General features: G+C 42.3%; 1 protein-coding gene across 1 annotated transcript in view; it reads right to left on the bottom strand.

The window, feature by feature from the left end:
- The window catches only part of LOC124556234 (protein tyrosine phosphatase domain-containing protein 1-like), a 375,836-nt gene that overhangs the window by 205,670 nt on the left and 150,407 nt on the right, over positions 1–19,759 (bottom strand). The window lies entirely within an intron of this gene.

The raw sequence follows: 19,759 nt of genomic DNA, 5'->3' as shown, positions 1-19,759 counted from the left end.
CCCTCAGGAAGTCTCTCGATGCCTGGTACGTACTGGGGCGACCTCCCAGTCGACCACAGGTGATGGATCAACTTCAGTGCAAGCAGTAACTGGGCTGGTCAGTGGTGAGGACAGATCAGAGGACGTCCATTGGATCCCCACAGCTGGCCCACAACAGTGGTGCCCATCCACTGCAGCCCCAAGCTGTGTAACCGAAGCCATCACAGCCTGGAGCTGAGAGCAAAGTGTCACCAACTCTGCTTTCATCCGCACACAACAATCATAGACCCTCTCCATACTAAAGACCATGGAAAACTAAACTATTCAGATAAACGGACTATCAGCACGTGCTGCAGAACTCTACTGTAGACACTGACGAATACGCAGGAACTGTGTTAATAAATTAGATTGGTAACCAGAGATTAAAAAATCTAGATGAAACTAAACAATTCACTCCTGGTTAGGAAGTTGTAATATGTCACAAAATCGGTTTATTTTCTGACACAAATGAAAACGCGGGAACTGTAGCTATTAGATATTAAATTAACAAGCAGAAACTAAAGAAACTAAACTATTAAAGCACACAGATGGTATTATAAAATTCCCTCCTGGTTAGGAACTCGTAAAAGTGACAAACTCGGTTACAAATAAACCTAAGGATAAACAGTATATTTGCTTAAGGTGCCAGAATTATTTTTCCTTGGACAAGTTATTAGCGGTATATCTAGTAGACTGCACTTCCAAGGACCCGGTACTGAGGAAAACAAATTCATAAAGTTTAAAAATGCTCACCACCAGGAGCGATGCCCATCTCTAGTGTATGCCAACTTTGAAAGCCTTCTCGCTCCTGTGACCTGCCGTGAAGGTGACTTCACGACCTCACATACCACCTTTGTAGATAAAAACATACCAAATTGTATCCTCCTGTCATTCCAGTCTTAACCGCCACAGACCGTAAGTCGGGGATAATCGTGCAGTTTGGCTGCTCACTGAGCTCAAAGAACTTTCATGGGTGGTTTATAAGCCTTACAGAGACAACATTCCCATAACCTAATCGAAGGAGAATGGTTCTAGGCGCTACAGTCTGGAACCGCGAGGCCGCTATGGTCGCAGGTTCGAATCCTGCCTCGAGCATGGATGTGTGTGATGTCCTTAGGTTAGTTAGGTTTAAGTAGTTCTAAGTTCTAGGGGCTGATGACGTGAGAAGTTAAGTCCCATAGTGCTCAGAGCCATTTGAACCATTTTGAAGGAGAATGAATATTTGTACAATAATGCGGTTGACTGTCATATTTTTGGGCTGCCATTAGACAGAAATGTGGAAACACCTCGCAGGGACCACTGTTATATTACAGGGAAGTTCCATGGCATATCTCACAATACGTGCAATTTGAAGTACCAGTGACCAAGGCACATATCCGTTGTCTTCCATATTTAAGTGGGTATGATGCTCACTTTCTAGTTGAGCACTTGGCTGATGTTGGTTGGGAGAAAAATCAGGTCAGTGTTCTACATGAGAGCGTCGAGAAATACATTTCATTCTCCACACGAATGACACCAAGAATTACGCTCTGCTTCCTTGATACACTACGTTTCATGTAGGCGCTTCTCCAGGAACTCGTAAAAACTCTACCTTGGGGGGATATGCATATCAATCGACCTGGATTTCCTGACGATGAAAAGTTTCAACTTGTGAAAAGGAATGGGATTTTCCCATACGAGTATCTGGATAGTATGACGAAACTCAACGAAACCAGGCTACCTGACATAACTGTATTCTCCAGCAACCTTACGGGCAATGCCATAACGGATGCAGAGAATGAGAATGCTGTGAATGTCTGGTGGAAGTTCAACATCTCCACTTTATGAGAGTACGTACGACTTTGCATGGACACAGACTTGCGCTTGCTTGCGGACGTTTTAGAGAAATTCCGAAGTCTGTGCATGGCCACATATTCTCTGGATCCCGTCTTCTGTTGCACGGTACCTAGGTTGTCTTGGGATGCAATGCTCAAGATAACGAAGTGCAGCATCGAATTATTGACCGATACTGATATGCTTCTTTTCTTTAAGTGAGGGATCCGTGAGGAACTTTGCCAATTGTACAGACACGCAAGGCAAAGAACCCATGTATGGGTGACAGGTTCAAGGCATCCCTTGATTCGAGTTACATAATGTACCAGTACGTAAATAACTTATACGGGCATGCCATCCAGCAATCACTGCCGGTTGGTGAGTTTCGATGGGTGACCGAAGACAAATGCAAGGGATTAGGTGGAAAAATCATTGGAGGTATGGCGGCTGATTCTGATGTAGGATATGTGATGGAGGTAGAACTCATATACCCTATTAGTTTGCGTGACGCGCATGCCGATTTGCTGCTGTGTCTAGAGCAACTAGTTCCGCAAGGAGGCTCCACCCAAAAACTGATGACAACGCTGGGGAATAAGTGGAGATACATTATTCATTTTCGTAATCTCCAGCAGTGTCTCAGCTTGGGGACAGAGCTGGTTAGAATCACCTGGGCTATCTCCTTCAAGCAGTCCTAGTTGAAGGAGTATATTGATTTGAATACGAGACAGAGTGCTTCCGTGACATGAGACTTTGAGAAAGATTTTTGCAAATTAATGAATAATTCAGTTTTCGATAAAACAATGGAAAATTTGAGGAATGACGTGAAATTTTGATTATAACCGAATGCAACTGGCGTTATGGCGTAAGAAAATGCATTGACTGACCAAATTTTAAGCAGGACACCAAAGCCAATAAGAACTTTGTTGCTGTGGTGATCGTGAAAACTGCAGTATTGTTTATGAAACCTGTTTATGTAGGGATGTGCACACTAGACCTATCCAAACTCCACATGTAGCGCATGTCTGCGAAAACTCATTTCGCAGATCCTAAATTACTTTATATGGATACAGATAGCTTCATGTATTGGGTGAAGAACTGCAATCCATTTGAAGTAATGAGGTTCCACGATAATGAATTTGACACATCCTCATATACAACCGATAATCCTTACGATTCTGTTCCACAAAACAAGAAGGTTATAGGCCTTGTGAAGAATGAGGCGAATGGATTGCCGATTGTTGAGTTTGTAGGTCTCCGATCAAAAATGTACGCGTATCGCACATTGGAAGGTGCCACCCAGAGTTGGGCTAAAGGTGTGCATTGTATGGCATCGACTGCTCCCACTATTGAAGACTATTTGCAGTGCCTGTGCAGCAATGTTCGCGGTGCTGCACCGCAGCCGCCGCATGTGGTACGGCAGACTAGTATTCAATTGGGAGGGCACGATGTCTACATTGTGCTGCAGTGTAAAATAGGCCTGTCACCTCCTGATGAGAAAAGGGTCATTTGTAACGATGAGACTGAAACTCTCCCATATTCATACAGCTCACTTGTAGCGAGATAGGGGGTGGGGACTGTAATTGAGTGAGAGGGAGAGAATGAATGAGAGAGAGAGAGAGTGTCTGCATAGTAGTAGTATGACCCTTTTATCAGAGTGTAAATAATTTTAGTGTGTGTGTGTGTTTTTGTGTGTATGTATGTATGTGTGGTGTAGATATTTATGTGTACTTTGTACACGTGTGTTACACACACATAGACCATATTTATATACATATACGCACACCATGTGTGTGGAAAAAAAGTTAAAGAAGTGTAAACAAAAATATTAAAAAAGCATAAACAAAAAAGATATTTGTATATTTATTTATTCATATGTAACATATGTGCAGCCTGTAAATATATACCTATGCACCAAGTGCGTCTTGTAAGTGGAATATTTTTAAGTTTTTCACCTGCCACTAGCCATCCAAGTCATAATAGTTTTTGTATATATATATATATATATATATATATATATATATATATATATATATATATATATATATATATTGTAAAAACCTTTGCTATTGGAGCTGTTGGAATTAGGTTCCAAGTGTGCACAGTCTGTCAGAATTATTCTTAAAGCTATGCCACTGGAACTATGGAATTTAACTGTAGCAAAGTATCTCCACATTAGTTTATAGCGTAGATTTATAAAAAAAAATTGCAAACACTCTCATCCAGTGCTACTGCAAAAAAAATTGGAAAAAATATTCTCGACCAGTGTTACTGCTATAGCGTATCTCTGCATTGGAATAGCAGAGCCAAATTGCACCTCAAGAACTTTATTGTACCTCAGGAACTGAACTGAATTGTGTTTGTGGCAGCTGAATAAACGAAAAAAATTCGTTACCATACATCTTTGTTGTTATTTACAGAAAGAAACTATCGCCTATTGTATTATGTATATACATAAATGCTGTGCAGGTCGCAAATGACACTAGTTTTTCTGAAGCAGAGTGCTATTAAGGAGGTGAAGTTTAAGATGGAAGATAACAAAATATATAGAATGCTTGCCTGGAATTACACCTATCGCGCACTTTGGATTATGGGAGCAGGGGGCATGTGACCGCATCTGCTTGCAAGGACATAGAGCAAACATGTGTAAAATTATATCTCATGTGCTTGAAGAAAACCACAGATATAGTATCTGGGTAAAACTGTACCCATAAAAGCGGGAACACGGTGAAGAGAATATTTTGGAAATTTGTGGTAAGATCTTGTGGGACCAAACTGCTGAGGTCATCGGTCCCTAAGCTTACACACTACTTAATCTGACTTAAATTAACTTATGCAAAGGACAACACACATGTTCATGCCCGAGGGAGGACTTGAACCTCCAATGGGGTAAGCCTCGCGAACTGTGACAAGGAGGCGCCTGAGACCGCATGGCCAGGTGAAGAGAAATCACACATATATTCTGAGGTAAAAATTCATTTAGTTCTCATCCAAATTATAAGTAACTTCACATTTCATAAGCAGACACTGCAACACTATTTTCACACATCTTCTTCTTGAGTCGATGGAGAGCACGAGACCCACAGAATTCCAGGTCTTGGATAGTAGTAAAGTTGAAGATTCGATGCATCCATGAGATCTTGTCCTTCCCATTCATTTAGATAATGGTGTCTGTGTTGTTGAATAATCGAAGTGACGTTACCATATCTTTACAGTCTATGTCCGGATCATCCCAGTGAATTCCATGGTAGAAATGTGTCAACCACTTTGCACTCCTCCATGATTTAGCACACTTCACACCCTTAAAAGACCTCAGTTGATGCAATGTTTGCTGAGAATGTCTCTATTATTCTTGCATCTTCTGTGTACCCTACGAATGCAATATCTTTAAATATGAACTGTCTACGCTCACCATCACAGAAACCCTGAGCGTCTGCAATGATGTTCACGCCTTGAGATGCCATTGTGGAATGCTCTAGGTATTGCACAGTACCTGTCCATTTATACAGCTCATTGCACAACACTGCTGAGTGGACAGTAGTTGATCACACGGTCATGTATAACTAGAGCGTATGCGGTAGTGTGTTCTGGGAAATTTGCTAAAGATTCGAATTCAATTCGTCCATCTATAGGTCCTGACTTAATTATCTCGTTCTGTTTAGAGCAGTCTGTTACCATGGCAGGTGATAGCTCCTCGAATTTCCATGGACTGAGTAGACACCCTCCTCCTTCAGCACTTTCATTGTAAGAAGCACGAAAGCTCGCATACCTGTCATATTCTAGACCGTATACATTTTCATCCCACTGATGGTAAATTGTCATATGGGTCGAATTCTAAATTCACGTAGACTCTGGCATTAGTTAACTTGCAGTTGGCATGTACAGTGGAATCATTTGCTACATTCCCTCTTCTATCAGTCTGAAACGCAAGTATGATGAATCTAGGTGTCTCCAGCTGCGAAAAGGCTATAATAGCTCATGTTTGTCTACTTATAGTCGGTAGCACTGGGTACTCGAAAATCTTCCAAGAACGAAATGTTAGTGATAGACATGTACCGGAATTCAGGACTTTTAAAAGCTCCAGATGCTCCTCGTCTAATACACTGATGTGAGGCATTTTCCATATTATCTTTCTGATTGTGATCATATTCTCCTCTTGAGCTCCTTGAATGTATAAGTTTTTATCCGTCGCAGTCCGCACGAGAATGAGCTCCTGTTTAGCATTCATAACAATCTGCCTCATGTCCTCAAAGTAGCCCATAAATATTTTTATAGGTATGAGTGCAGTAAATCGCTTGTGCTCTTTAACTTCTCTAATCGCCGGATCGTCTGTGAACCATCCCGCATTTTCTAAAACATTCAAATCCGTGGGTGATGAGGAGACATATGTGTTAAGGGTTGACTTTATGCCGACATTGCGTGTACGGTCGAGCTCAGACCCATTGAGTTCACAACGTATCTCTTGAAACAGGAATGTTAAAGCGTAATGTGTAAGCTTGGATCCAACTGTAGCGCTGCCGTTGGTTTTCTTGAATGATACCTCCAAATACATGAAACTCTTGCATGGAAGCGTCAGTGCGTCTTGGTGCCGGATGATAATCTTAATTTCATCATTATTATTAAATGTAGTTTATGAGGTTTATGCGAGAAGTATTCCTGATGTCTAATTTGCTCATTATACTCTACTGGACTAGTTATCTTGAGTGAGGACACCATTGCGAGGTTTCAAGCCAACTCGCAGCTCGCACGTGTTATTACTTTGCGGTTCGGCAGTGAAGTGACATGCAGTGGATTGCGTACACTGGTTGGTTTAATTCTGTACGCCCATCCTGCCTTAGGTATAATCGTACAGTGATTTCCTCACCACGAAAGTCACCAAGTTGATTATTGTAGTCCACAATACGGAACTCCTAATAGTCCAATGCCTGAACCGTCACTGGAAGGTATAGTGCATTGGTGTGTGTCTCAATAATCTTAATACACTGATGCAACTGAGGGGAATAATCCGTAAATAGTATGAATCAGAATGTCATTGAGATAGGAATTCGTTGCAATGTTACACTCGACTAGGATTGAGCTGACGGGCAGTATGTCCACAGTCTGATCTGACTTGTAAAATGTACTTGGAGCCTTCTTCAAAACCTGTCCTTTTTCGAAGCTCAGTAGGCACCCTATTGAACATTTCTGTTTGAAATCAATCGTTGCATTCACAGTCCTTATTTCAGATTTAAGTGTACTGATTTTTGCGCCTAGCTCAATACCTTTTCCAGACTGTTTTAAGACTTCCTTTAAATCGTTATTATCGTACGCACCAGGTTGTATTTCCACAATGTCTTTTTCACCATTAATATCCAGATGCAGTTTATTGTTAGCCTCGGTGACATTTGCGATGCTGTTGTACGACTCCAGTCCAATCAATGCAGTACTCCATTCACCAATGCTTAATTCAATTGGCGGGAAGTAATTTGACGTAATACAGACGATCGTTGTTTTAAAGTCAAAGTGTACGACATTGCACGTGAGCATCAACTGATGAAGGAATGTTTAAACCTCTTCCTTAAATATTTTTCTTCGTCTTTGTAAACGTCAAGAGTAACATGATGCATAGATGTTCGTAGAGGTGTGTATTAGAGTCCGGATAGTGCCAAAAATTGTAGAACACACGCCTTCTGCGAGTGAAGTATCGTTTTAATTCTTCTGGCAGTTGCAAGTCATCAAATGAGTCGAAATAGCAGATAGTATTTGCGTTTTTCATAACATGTGACACCCAGTGGGTGCCAGGACCTCTAGCAACACCTAAATTCACAATACCACGTTCACCAGTTTTCCACATTGTCTCCGGTAATGTATTCCGCATAAACACGACACGGAATCTTGGAATGCTGAATTTTTTCCTAACAAACTTAAGAAGATCTGTATTTGTAAGTGAGTGATGTGGTAGCACTACTAATGGGCTTTTCTCTAAAACATTTATGAACAGACCAAGCCCTTTCCTGTAGGGTTTCAAGTATAGTCCTTTTCCGATGGCTGCGGCTTCCATTATGCGGTTATGTCGTCTTGCTTCTTTTAACTGCGCTTGGGAGTTTTGCGCTTTCTTCACTGTTCGAACAATAATTTCAGCACCACCAGTGAGGGACCCTACCGCCGAGAGAGGCATGAGGAATGGAAGAAAACCACCAGACGTCTTGGTTATTGGTAGAGGTGCTTTAACCAATCCTCTGCTTCTTCTTCTTGTTCATCTTCCCGCACCCTTCTGCTTCAGAGCGTTTTTAGCTGCATACATCGCAGTAAGATCACAGTTCTTCTAACAGCTCTGCTTCCCACCCTTCTTCTTCTTGTTTAGTGCACAACAGCAGCATTTTTAACTCGCTTGCAATTCATCACTCCTAAACGCAACTTAATTTTTCCACGCCTGGTTTTATCAACTGCAAATGCCGCAATGCGTTGGCCTATATCAATATTCTTTCTTCTGTGTATCGCCTTATCCTTATCAGCTAAAATCCTATGTGCAATGTACGATTTGGGAGTTCTTTATTTGCAGCGATGCAACGTCGCGTTCCATACACGCTTCGTCGAGCAGATTAACTCCCGTATCACATGGTGCCAAGTGTTTCTGAAGCTTTTACCAGGTCCATAGTAGTTATATCCCGGAATGTGTAATTCAACTAGCAGTTTGTCTAGAATACCAACACATCCTCTATTGCGTCTCCTAGCACGCATGTTATGCTACTGCTGTGGTTGTGGACAGCGCACCCCATTATGTAGCAAATCGTTAGCATCAATCCAACTGTTTTGTGCTGCAGGAAAACCAAGCCCTTTGACTAGCGCTCTATTTCCCCGACGTCCTTTGACTCTCTCCACGAGAAACGCTTACGGTTCTGAGCTTTTTTGCACCTCCTCGGTGTAGAAGTAAGGTGAAATTCCTTCACCTTTATTATCCTTCAAGATATAACTTCTAGGATTCGATCTTTGCACCTTTGAAACTGTAAATATCTCTGTTGACCAGTTCGGTAGGTATGATTTATCAAATGCTGTCCTGTGTTTTGAGATACGTACCAAATCACCTACATTAAATTTCTGTCTGCGTGGATCCAGCATTTTAATGCGATTGTCCACCGTATCCATTAGTCCATTATCACGAACATCAATTGATCTCATTTCTATTGTGCTATTTTTGGTTTGATTATACTGAGTAATTATTTCTGGGAGGATATCTGTACATTTTTATGAGCCTCGAAGATTAAAACGCGTCCACATTTGACCTTTTATTGTACTTTTCAGACGCTCCACGATACTTGACTTCAGGTGAGTGAATATTGCGTAGTGATGTTTTCCATACTGCTGCATCACTGTCTTGAAATACCTATTTTAAAACTCTCCACCGTGATCAGTTTGGAGGATATCTGGGCATCGATTCGTCCCTGTCTGTAGCAAACGCTCAAACACATCCGCAACATTTCTACCTGTTTTTAACCAGGCCAATTCGGAGTATGTATCAGCAACCATTAAAATATATTTGAATCCATTATTCTCATGTGAATATTCCCTCCTATCTACAAGATCAGCCTGCCATAAATCATCCAAACCTTTAATCATAACATGTCTACCAGGCTATGTTTTGTGCGCTGGTTTGTGCAGTTCTCGAATTACTGTCTCCATACTTACTCGATGATACCTCTCTCACTAAGCTCAAACACATCCATAATCGACCTATTAGCTCGCTGGGGTCGTTATAATATATATACTGCGGGATTCGACTGTTCATTGTTTTATGCTCAATGTCAATACATCGCCGCTGCTGGTGCTGTTGTTGTTTTCACAATCAAGTAATGGTTTTATAAAGGTTTTGTATTTCATGTTGCTCAGACTTTTTGCGATCTTACGTACATCAGTCAAATGTGGTATTTCACGGTACATTTCCCTATCATTAACTGAATAATTTATGGGTTTTTTCGTGGGTCTTAGGAAAATATGATTCATTAAGCCAGGTGTTCTCTCAAACCGCTTATCACCAGTCTGTATTGTGTCATCAGTTACATTCCTAGGCTGCGTGCCCAACATGTACGGTCTTCCCGGTTGACGTCGAATGTCCTACCTATCTGGCCAGGGGCGTGACGGATAATGAATTCGTCAATGGCAGCACCATCGTTATCGTGTGGTTTTGTTTCTGCTGAGAGCTACCTGAGAGATTTAGTAACCGGCCTAAATGTCTCTTTTAGTGTTTGCTGTCGATCCATATGCCCTAACATTAGGAGCTGTAATTTCTCTTAAGCGGCTTTCCGCGCCTGAGTGACTTTCTGCTTCGTTGACATCTCGGTGTATACTAATCAGACGTCTCTGCAGTGTGAGGTTTTATATATACGCTCTTCTTACTCTTATTATGTGCCTGCTCCCCCTTCTCAATAACAAGGGCCTCTACATCTATTTTACCCTTAACAGCCTCAACCTTTTCAGTTAAGTCGGTTGCTTTCTGACTTGTTTCATTAACTGACTCATTTAATGCATTGATCATTCTGCGCATACCTCCAACTTCATACACGATAGCCTGAATTTTCGCATCCATTTACAAACGAATGTTGTGTTTATGTACACCCAATCTTTCGGGTTGAGAGCTAGACATGCGAGCGAATTTTTCCATAATGCAACGTATTCTGATGTACTCACCTCTCTTACCGGGCTATATACACAGAAACTGTTGGAAGTTTCACTTGTACCTACCATCATTCAATTTTCTTGTTTTATCAATAACGATCAACCCATACTGTGAATGGTTCCAGCAATCGGCGCATATCTTTACAAAATCATTGAACGATATATCAGTTCCTACATGTGCATGGTAAATGTGTTTTAAATTCAGATTGTCTTGTTTGAAGGCTATAATGAGGTTTGCATTATTCCTAACCAGCTGTTTCTGGATTCTGGAATATGATTGGCTTAGATACGATACACCAGAACCCATATCACGACCGAAACAGAAATATTTTCGAATTTGATCTTGGTTTTCCTCAGCAACATCGTCAAATATGAAGACAGTGTTTGGTTTTGCTTTTTCAGGTGGAGGGATCTCACCGCTTTCACCGAATGTCGTGTATGTAACGCCTTTTACACCCACAATATTTCCTGTAGTAGCTGATACTTGGGCTGGAACAGTGTTTTTGAGAATACACGAACATGTTCAAATCGGACTCAACCTACATGTGTTAGCAGCGTCATGAGGGCATTAGTCTTGCCACAATTGGATGGACCTACAATAATTGATCGTATACTATCAGTAAGGAGTATTACATTCTTCTCCTTCTTCAGGTCTTCTTTTGCATCTTCACAGGACCAGTCACCGGTAACAAAATCCTTGTGATGAGGATGTTTCACCCACCCTGCCACGATACCGACTACGTCAGGTACTGACAAGTAGTTGGCCTATATAGAAAGATACACTTGTAAGGGTGGTAACAGTAAGTGTAGCCACTATAGCTCCATCACTTAACCAATTGAGCTATATTAGCTACACAGAGAATTCAGCTATATATTTCACCCATGAAGAGTAACTTCATCACTCATTTTGTCAATGACTGGTGAGCAGATGTTTGAGGCAGTTTACTGGTGCATGAATATAGGTGCAGCATTGAAAATAATGATATTAGTTATTGTAATACTTTGATACTTGGACTATAATGAGAGAGGTATGAAATAAAACACACACACAGGATGAGATTATATTATACACACACATTATTTATTTAAGTATCATATATCAGATGCAGTATTTCAAAAGAATCACCACATTATTTCTTTATCTTGTTCTTGGCACCCATACAGTATTTCCCAAACAAAGCTTTTTGATATGCAATAATTTATGTGCGTATCTCCTTCAAACTGATGGGTGCTTCACAATACTCAGATTTTTCACACGCACATTTAACCTGTTTCTCTTCTGGCTCTGCGTTCATGTGCAAACAAAGGTACTGCTCCAAGTCGTCAACACGTACACTACGCACACGTAGAAAGGTTACAACATCATCGTATGCGGAGTCTATGCTCGGCAGCCAACGACTCAGTCTCTCCAGTTGCCTAACACCCCACATTAACATAGTATAAATTCATAATTGAGGCGTGCTGTAGCTAAATGCTTTTGTCACCAGATATCACACGTAGTGCAGTCATCACACACTGTTGTAATAGATAGTGTCACACCTGTAAGGTGAATGTCCGGGGGGGGGGGGGGAGGGGGGGGGAGGGGGGGGGGCGTTCCAGTTGTATAATACTCTGTGGTCATCTGCTCATTGATGTAGCGCTCTGCACGACATATTTCGCCCCGGCTGAACTCGGAATTAGGCACTTTAACACCCTTCGATGTGTTTTCAATTTCTGTTCTCTCATGCAAGCCCAAGTCATGATGTGCTTTTATAACGACATTTACATGTTTTGTTCCACTAGAAGTTAAATTGTATGTAGAACTGAAAAGCATGGGTACGCTTGATACCTTCTTATCCACAGCATCTGCACGCTGTGGCTGCACTAGCACAGGGATGCTCTGCTGGGATGGTTCGTATGTTGGTGACCAATCCTGTTCTCCAGCCTGCTGTTGTTTAGGACCGCCAGCAGCATTCATTGTGTTGGGAGCAGACTACGCATCCTCATCACACAAATCGATGAATGGGACAGACAATAACAACTCTGTGTTCTGCTCCATCAAGTGGGCTATGTGCCCTACAGGATACCACGTGTTCGCTACAGGTTCAGACATGCTGGAGTTTGTTGCTACCACAGGTCCACACGTCGGTGCGGGTCTGGACAGGATGGAAGCTGAGGTTGCTGTAGGTCCAGATGCGGCAGAGGTCGACATGTTGGCGCTCGCTCCTGTTGGCTTGATTGTGTCGAAGGCTCCTGCTGAACAAAGAGAGGAAGCGTTACATACAGACCATGAGACAAAAACACCCAATCACAATAATAATGCTAACTGCAGACAAAGATGTGATATGGGATATTTACTTTTCCTTTTTTCCTGTTCTGCAGAGCTGTCCTGGATCGTGACTGCTGTTGACGCTTCATGGTTCTTATTCTTCTTCTTCTTCTTCTTCTTCTGCTGCTGCTGCTGCTGCCGCTGCTGCTGCCTGCTGACTGAGTGAGACTGAAACCACAGAGCTGTTGATCCTGCACTATATCCACTCACCAGATACTGCCATCCTATTGACTGAAGCCCATAACGTGACCAGATTGAGGGTTCCTGTTGGTTTCCACCCTTTTTTTCTGGACTGCCATCTTGGACTATGTCACTCTGGTGGTTGTATTGTGAACCAGGTAAGTTGGTCTCCAAACCTCAAGGTGAACACCTATGGTTCATCGTGTAATACGACGAAGTTAATGTGGGGTGTTAGGCAACTTCAAAAAATGTAGGCAGTTCCAGCAAAAGCATCTATCTGTGTGAGTACTGAAATACTTGTTCATACTGTCCCATTGCATTGCCATTATTTGTCGAAAAGTATTCGTCACATGCTCGTCCATTACCTTTTCTTTCCACTCACTGTGTAGGAGGCTATGGACACAGTCTTCAGCTGTGTGCTTGCATGTAGTACACTTATTAAATTCATCGCTGCTTATCACCAGCATTTCCTCATTTGTAGACGACCAATGTGGACGAGCGGTTCTAGACGCTTCTGTCTGGAACCGCGCGAACGCTACGGTCACAGGTTCGAATCCTGCCTCGGGCATGGATGTGTGTGATGTCCTTAGGTTAGTTAGTTTTAAGTAGTTCTAAGTTCTAGGGGACTGATGACCTCAGATGTTAAGTCCCATAGTGCTCAGAGCCATTTGATTTCCTCATTTGTACACATGGTTGCTTGCGCCAGAGTGGGCGATTGTCTTGCCTCTTGTGCTTCAGAAAACTGACTGACTGGACTTTTATAGAATGATCTGCAGTTACAGCACACACATTTATCAGCATGAATTGTGGTGCTTAACTCAGCCCACATTCATTATTTCATGACATGTATTCATTTTCACCAAATATCATTGCTATCGACACAGTCCTCAGATGCATAATTACAACAAATATACTCCTCCTTCTCCAGCGCAGAAATCTTGTCCATTGAACACAGTAAACAACTATGTCCATCCTCCCAGTCCAGTAGCTAGATGCATACTGATTCCATTTCCTGCCATTTTTCCCCAGACCACTATCTTGGATTATGTCACAAGAGGGGTGAGTGGGAGGGTCGATAGAGCACTCTCATGGTGGTGTTATGAACTATGCCAGTTGGACTCCGGACATCATGGTGAATACACTGGATGGGCAATTAACCATACAGAAACCTATGTAGTGTTTGTGTTACTAAGAATCGATATTATGTTTGGTGTGCATGGTAGCTGTTTTATCATCTTACAGTTTGTCACCATAGTTTATCGTAGGATAACTTGCAGGGAGAATGTATGTCATGCACTGGAAATATATTCCTTACACTGAAGTATTAACAGTATTGCATTCCACACAATTAATAGGTCGGAAACTGCACAGCTCTAGCATTGTAGCACGTTTAAGTGCAGAACTGTATAGCCCTTAGAATGTGTTTATGTTCCATGATAATTTCCTCTTTCTGATATATTATTGATATGGACACCACACAAAGGAACAGTACTTCAGAAATGATAGTACAGTTTATTTACATAAAATGTTTCAAACTCCATCCGTCTGGAGCTCCATCATGAATAAACCACAAGTTTCTTCTTAACCATCTGTTATGTCATCACAACACTCTCATATCTACTATACACCGTTATGGGGCGTTAACCTCCTCGGCAAGTGCGAATCTGGAGAGTCTTGTGCACTTGGATGGGTGCTGTGAGTAAGACTGGTCTGGAACAGTCTTTGTTGAACATCAGTTACAGACTCAGCTCACTCTGTTCCTTCACGAGACTTGGAATGGAGTGGGTACAATACCATCCTTCTTCTGGTCAGCTGCAAATTAAATTGGAGACAGTGTTGTAGGTAGGGTTGGTCAAAGACAATGTGGGGACATCTTTCAATCTCCAGTTTTATCCTAAGACTGCGAGAATGCTATGTGACTCCCATCCACATAGGGAAAGATGGGCAACCGTAATTGTAAATTATGTATTATGATGGAAGTCCAAGAAATATGTAGACAACCTAACAACATCGGTAAAGGTCGCTGTCAGATAAAGTTTTTTTGTATGTGTTAGAGAATTAGCCATGAATGGACACACTGCACAGTCATCTACCTACATTTGCAATCTGGTATATGGTACATGCAAAGTAGTGGAGGGGTGGTTTAGCGATGATACAGAAATTAGAAACCATGCTACTATGTCATTGTTTGGCGTTAAAATTACGGAAATACTGGTAAAACTGTTAAAATTGATCACACTATCAACTGCAATGCTTATTACAGTACATTGTCCCATATCAATGGTATCTTTTTCACCCCATATGTACACTGATGCCGGCAGCTGTAGCCGAGTGGTTCTAGGCGCTTCAGTCCAGAACCGCGCTGCTGCTACGATCGTAGGCTTGAATCCTGCCTTGGGCATGGATGTGTGTGATGTCCTTAGGTTAGTTAGGGTTAAGTAGTTCTAAGTCTAGGAGATTGATCATCTCAGATGTTAAGTCCCATACTGCTTAGAGCCATTTGAACCATTTGTCCACTGATATGCTGTTGATTATCACATAATAATTGACTGATACCACTTGTCTGAGATGGAGAGAGTGTTGGAGGGCCGGCCGAAGTGGCCGTGCGGTTAAAGGCGCTGCAGTCTGGAACCGCAAGACCGCTACGGTCGCAGGTTCGAATCCGGCCTCGGGCATGGATGTTTGTGATGTCCTTAGGTTAGTTAGGTTTAACTAGTTCTAAGTTCTAGGGGACTAATGACCTCAGCAGTTGAGTCCCATAGTGCTCAGAGCCATTTGAACCATTTTTTTTGAAGTGTTGGTGGGAGCAACACCTTCCGGAGATGGCCAGCACCGAAACAGTAATCGCATACATGTATCTAATATGAGGAATCAAGCGAAACTTAACACCGAGACGTCTGCTATCCCATCACTGTGGAATATGAGACTAAATGTAGAGGTCATCACCTTCGGACAGCTGTTTTGAAACACTCCACGATGTCGCAAACTCCTCCAGTTTCCTTATGTTTTGAGGTCTTCCACATTTTTTGTTAATAAGAAACACCGTCTCTGTCTTTTATTTCAACCATCGTGTGTGTGTTATGGGAGCAGAATAGTTTACACCATACAATATTCAGCTTTCTGTTAGAGCCAGTGGATCGAAACATGCTAATGTCAGTTAAGCACCTGATACAGACCTCAAAACCACGGTGGGAAAACAAAATGTATGGCGGTGTACAAAACTGCGGTCATACACTGTTTGTATGTGTTACAGCAGAAAAACAATGTACCAAACTGCTTATGAAAGAACGACACAGAGGCTCTCTCTTGCAACTGGTAGTCTGTGGGAGATGGTCCCCTGCAGTATGGGCGATGAAACTTCACATTGGTCTGTGCAAGCGACATCGACACTGGCCACCAGATCCAATGGACCAATACCTGTCATTTAATGCGATCGCCACATATGCTCAATGTCAGCACACAGACGGAATTTGTTTCTGATAGACTGGAAGAGATGGATACACTAATATCTTATGGAGTTCTCTACCAGGTGACTTTAGTAGAGTTTTTATAGATCATAGTTTTTCTCTGTTGGATGCTACAAAATAACGAGGATAGAGAGGATGTTTGGGTAACAGACATGAATGCAGCCTGAGGGATGGAGATCTCCTTCGGACTTCAGTACCTGTATGTAGTTTGGAAACACAGTGCAGTGCAGTAACAAAATCCTCGTCCTTCTTCCAGTTCCGTACGATGTGGAGTCTTTCTAACTTTCCCAGTAAGGAACACCACCGCAACTGCTCGTACTGTCCGTTCTACTACCTCGTGTTGCAGGAGAAAGCTTCATTTGGCGCAGGCATTACACATCGTACATGGTTGGCAGAGCTATGAAATCATGTTCTCATATCCATCGAATGGTCAAAACGCGGTCCTGCTGCATTAACTCAGCTCATCCTGTTTCTCTGCGGTATGCAGAAGGTCTTAGATACAGCGCTGTCCCACTTCTGCTCAGTTTCGACTTAAATTGGTCTGATCACATGGACAAAGGTGCTGGGAGGGCGCAGCAGAGACTGAGGAAGCGTTACAAGTTGCTGCGGAACTGTCTGACACCACGCTGGAGTTTTGCTGTATGGGGTCCTTAGGAGAAAAGTTAGGAAAAGGTGATTCGTTTCGGGATACGAGAGTGCCACGAATATGATTCCCCAGTGACTGTAATCATTAAAAGGCGTATCGATAGGATCCATCTCAAGTATTTGGTTGAATGTATTGACTTGATGCCAAATGGCAGACAGCATTTCTACCAAAAAGTATAACACTATAGATCTGAAAAGCCAAAGTATTGAGACAGGATTTTGTACATTCCTTATGACTTCAATCTAGGGTTGCATTTTTTAAGTGATTTTCACATAGCACATCATCTACTGTACAGTATGTGATCATTCTCAGGCAACCATCATCCTCCCTGGCCCATAACCCGATGGATGTATCGCAGTACCTCTGTTACACTATCTACATAGTATCGAGATAGAATGCACTACTAATATTGTGTGTTAGCGTGTGAAATATCTAACAGTGGCAAGAGGGAGTTGCAAATATCGGCTTCATACCACATTCCTTATCCGAATCACTTTCTAATTTCAGTGATAAGGGGGATTTTATTACGAGCTTACACGGCTGGCGACGTGGACCTGCACTTTTGGTCTGTTAATACACACCCTGCGATCACTGTCTCTATATCGCGGTATTTATGTGAAAGACCACTTCATTAGGAAGAAATACCATATCTCTATTTATAACACATGGATATCGTTAGTGATACATGTGTGTGCCTGTAGAACCAAGACCACTTCTCATGCAGGGTGACAGTAACATGGTCTTTGCGTTCGTGTTTTTAACAGCTTATAAGACCATTACACCTCTCTTCCAAAGGCACACTGGTTCGCAAGAAAAACAAATGAGGCATGTCGATCCAGCACGGATTTTCACTCAGTATTGGGTGGTGCCATCTGCAACCAGTTATTGGCGAAGTATTATACTTAGTAGCGGATGTGCGATAGATTCTCTGTGGTTGGCAGGTTTATAAAGTTTGTGTAAGAGTGTAAAGTTACTGTGGTCATTGTTCCAACATGTGCAAACAAAATGGAGATGTCTGATCATAAGGGAGGTATGGATTTGGTGTCGGAGATTGCAATTTCAAAGCATCGATAGCCGGAAGAGGGAAGAAGGATTATACGTGGAAGATTATGTCCAATCGTAAGAGGGATATAGATACTGATATCTCCAGAACATCAGCCGTCAGGAGGCGGTATTTCCAATACTTCGCCGTTCATTATCGCATGTCATCCGATTCGGGCTTCAATCGTAATATTTAAATGTAAATACAGTGATAAATATGTAGCTGGTGTCCTAGGATGACACCATTTGGTGTGTGGGTCATGTGGTGCCTGTTACTGGAACGAATGGGCATTTTCGACTCAAGGCTCTCGTGAGTGGCAGGTACAAAGAAACGTTCTGGCTTCGCTGCAGGGCCAAGCCCGGCGGTGAAACCCACTGGATAGCTGCATAGCGAACTAATACTCAGCATGTGTAGGGCTGTCTCTGCGGTCATATGTGTTGCATGTACTCTCCAAGGAGAACTGAGCGATTCAGTGTCGATCACTGCCAAGTGTTGCCACTAGACATATTGGTAACATTCGAATTCCTAACACTACAATCACTTGCAGATGCAGTCGATGGCTGGGGTGGCGCACTCTGGCCGACATGACCGTGGCACTTTTCTGCAGCCTCTGAGTGTTCGTGCTGGCGGTGTACAAGGGGCAGGCACACTGTGTGTGCACAGGATGTGTGAGTGTTTTAGCGATCTCTGACATCTACTACTACTGTGGACTGGACTGGGGTTTAAGTGTATAATGTTTAGTACTTCTCAATACATCACAGTGGACCCTGTCTTGCAGTGGTATTTGATTTTGTCTCTATCCTATCATGCAGTAGGCTCTTCTTCCTTCAGAATGTACTGGAGAGAACCAATGTAGGAAATCTAAAGTACTTTTAAAACCCAGTTGCGAAGTCAAATTCCCGACTGATAGCGATCTCTGACATCTAGCCATGACAACAACAGCTACTACTACAGATTGGATCGTGGTTTAAATGTGTCGCGTTTAATGTTACTCAATACATCGCAATGGACTCTGTCTTGTTGTTGTTGTCTCTATCCTATCATACAGCATACCCTTCCTCCTTCTCCTCCCACTTCTCCTGCACATTCTCCGCCCTGGTGTAGCTGAGAGAACAAACTTAGGGATTAGATAGTGCTTTAAAAACTCGATCGTAACATCAAATTCCCTAGTGATCAATTTATTGTTTCTGATGATGGTATTGCAAGCACACACACCAGTCTAACACCTCCGCAGCTTGTTTAAGGACATAGCATACAACAGGGCTGAGATTTTGAAATTTTCAGCTATCTCCAACGCAAAAGACTTCCTACCAAATATCCTAACTGTGTTAGTATCCACCGATAGGAGGAAAGGGAAAATAAAATCCGGTAGGGTTGCAGGATCTAATCCCACCAAATATGCCAAACCTAGGATCATCAATAAGAAGCAAGGAAAAGCTGTCCCGCACAAAGGGTATCGATTTAATGAAGTTGTCAATGAATCTGATAGAGTGAGGGAATATTTCCAAGACATCCACAGCTGTGTTGAAATTCCAACTCGCTCTGCAATTCCCTGTTTATGCAGCTCCCTTCGTTATTTTCGTGTTGACAGGGTTCGCAAGTGCGACATGCAGTTCAGCAGCGTCGTTTGCAGCCGT

This window comes from Schistocerca americana, chromosome X (genome assembly GCF_021461395.2).
Source record: "Schistocerca americana isolate TAMUIC-IGC-003095 chromosome X, iqSchAmer2.1, whole genome shotgun sequence".
NCBI lineage: Eukaryota > Metazoa > Arthropoda > Insecta > Orthoptera > Acrididae > Schistocerca > Schistocerca americana.
The sequence above is the reverse complement of the archived record's forward strand: the minus strand, read 5'-3'. Positions and strand labels throughout refer to the sequence as shown.